The sequence below is a fragment of the Schistocerca piceifrons genome, unplaced genomic scaffold (genome assembly GCF_021461385.2).
Source record: "Schistocerca piceifrons isolate TAMUIC-IGC-003096 unplaced genomic scaffold, iqSchPice1.1 HiC_scaffold_26, whole genome shotgun sequence".
Taxonomy (NCBI): domain Eukaryota; kingdom Metazoa; phylum Arthropoda; class Insecta; order Orthoptera; family Acrididae; genus Schistocerca; species Schistocerca piceifrons.
This window is the reverse complement of record NW_025728472.1, coordinates 57,501-60,000: the sequence shown is the minus strand read 5'-3', so window position 1 is coordinate 60,000 and position 2,500 is coordinate 57,501. Positions and strand designations below refer to the sequence as shown.

At 57.4% G+C, this 2,500-nt stretch overlaps 1 non-coding gene across 1 annotated transcript in view; it reads left to right on the top strand.

Annotated features, from left to right (window-relative positions):
• The first annotated feature begins 2,067 nt into the window (after positions 1 to 2,067).
• Positions 2,068 to 2,500, top strand: part of LOC124743732 — a 1,909-nt gene continuing 1,476 nt past the window's right edge. The window contains exon 1 of the ribosomal RNA XR_007010522.1: positions 2,068 to 2,500. This exon is cut by the window's right edge and continues 1,476 nt beyond it. This is a non-coding gene — a ribosomal RNA (small subunit ribosomal RNA).

The window sequence follows — 2,500 nt, the reverse complement described above, 5'->3', positions numbered from 1 at the left end:
ATGTTGTGCCTCAACCTAACCCATGTTGTGCCTTAACCTAACCCATGTTGTGCCTCAACCTAACCCATGTTGTGCCTTAACCTAACCCATGTTGTGCCTTAACCTAACCCATGTTGTGCCTTAACCTAACCCATGTTGTGCCTTAACCTAACCCATGTTGTGCCTTAACCTAACCCATGTTGTGCCTTAACCTAACCCATGTTGTGCCTTAACCTAACCCATGTTGTGCCTTAACCTAACCCATGTTGTCGCCTTAACGTAACCCACGTTGTCGCCTAAACCTGCTCTGTAATTGTTATACGACTCGTTCAATTACTGTAGTGTTGCCCACCCGCAACCCTCGCAATATAGTTCGCTACTCGCACTGCCCGCACCCCTGTGTATCGCTTCATGTTAAACACCTTGCAAGTCTTGCTCACTTTCCACATGCTCCTGCTGTACACTGTAATGTGGATGGCAGCAGGACGTACATGCCGCCCCTCCCCACGTCCCCACCTTGCCCCCTGCCTTCGCAAGCTGGTTGGTGAGAAGTTTGCATGTTCAATGCCCTTCGCATGCGACGTACTCAGGCTACGTTGTGGTGCGGCCTGTGTCAACTGTCCGCTGATGTCGTACGCGTGAACCACAATCTGTACTGCACATTCGTCCTTATGTACTGAATGATACATCGTGGCACATGTGTGACCGCACAACGACTGCGCCCAAAAACGGCGGACCATACAGTGCAAATATTGTGCACGCAGCTACGTGTCGTCTCCCTATGAGAGCTGGATTGCAGTGTGGTACGCCATAGAGACGTGTGGGAGGAACGGACGCCGTGGATGGCGATCAGCATGAGCTGTCTGTTGATGTATTCGGACCTAGTCGTCTCTCCTCACACACCGTGATGGCATGGTGCACCGCGTTCCATATCTGCGACATGCTACAGAGGCCGGTTGACAGTCGTTCGAGCAATGGACATCGCATACGTACGGGGGCCACCTTCCACGTATTGTCTAGGCGTGCACATTTTGTTGCGTGTATGTGGGCAGACGTAGTGTGGCGTGACACCTGACACAGGCATGCAATAATCGTTGAAGTTGCAAATGGCGATGGACGCCTGCGTTTTCTGGTGAAGTTACGCAAATGAACAAATGGTAACCTGTTGTGGTGCGGTTGTTCTCGCTAGGGGTGAATCGGTGATGGCGACGATAGGTTGAGGTACTAACCGGTTGTTCCAGCGATACCCACCATGCCGACGAAACTGAACGGCATCTGGGTGTGAAGCGATACGCGGCGGTGGCTGGGTGGGACCGTCCCCGGCCGGTGAGGGGGCGCCTCCCGGCGTGCTGGCCGCGCGGTGCGTGGGCGCACGCGCTACAGCCGGCTGGTGGGGGCGGCCAGTGGCAGGCGCGCCGGCCGACGGACGCGGCAGGCGTCGCAGCTGCGCGCCGGCGCACCCTGCGCGCGGCGCCGTGCGGCCAAAGTAGGTCCTCGCGGGCCCGGTGCGAAGCGCGGTGGACATCTTCAGTGTGCTGGTCCGATTGAGGACTGTGTGCGTTGAGGATGCGCCGCCGCCCGGCGCTCGGCGCCGCGACGCCGTCTGCTGCTCGGTCGCCCCAGCGGTTCTCGCTGGTGGTTTGTATCGCAGCTGTGCGGATGTGTTGGCGCGTGCGCTGTGCTGGGAGAGTTCGCTTCGGCACCCAAGTGGGGCTTTTGTCCTTCTGTGGCGCTGGCGTTGGAGCTGCCGGTCACCGTAGGTGGCGCGTGTTGTCTCCCGCCGGCAATGCCACGACAGCACGCTCCCGGGCCTCTGTCGGCAGCGGCAAGCTCAGTTGGGAGCACGGGTGGTCGCACCGAAAGCGTCTACTCGCCTAACTCCGGGCGATTGCGCCTCTCTCGAACCCGACCAAGTACTTGGGACGGCGCTGCGCGCCGCCGGGACCTGAGAGGGTTTCGAGGTGTATTGTGCAGGGGAGCTCAGCCTCCTCCTGTTTGCAGAATGATTGAGCGGACGCTTGCGTGTTCGCGCGGGGCCCCCGGGACACACTCCCGGGCGGCCGGCTGCTCAGCTCTAGTTGACGCAGCTCCCTGGTTGATCCTGCCAGTAGTCATATGCTTGTCTCAAAGATTAAGCCATGCATGTCTCAGTACAAGCCGCATTAAGGTGAAACCGCGAATGGCTCATTAAATCAGTTATGGTTCCTTAGATCGTACCCACGTTACTTGGATAACTGTGGTAATTCTAGAGCTAATACATGCAAACAGAGTCCCGACCAGAGATGGAAGGGACGCTTTTATTAGATCAAAACCAATCGGTCGGCTCGTCCGGTCCGTTTGCCTTGGTGACTCTGAATAACTTTGGGCTGATCGCACGGTCCTCGTACCGGCGACGCATCTTTCAAATGTCTGCCTTATCAACTGTCGATGGTAGGTTCTGCGCCTACCATGGTTGTAACGGGTAACGGGGAATCAGGGTTCGATTCCGGAGAGGGAGCCTGAGAAACGGCTACCACATCCA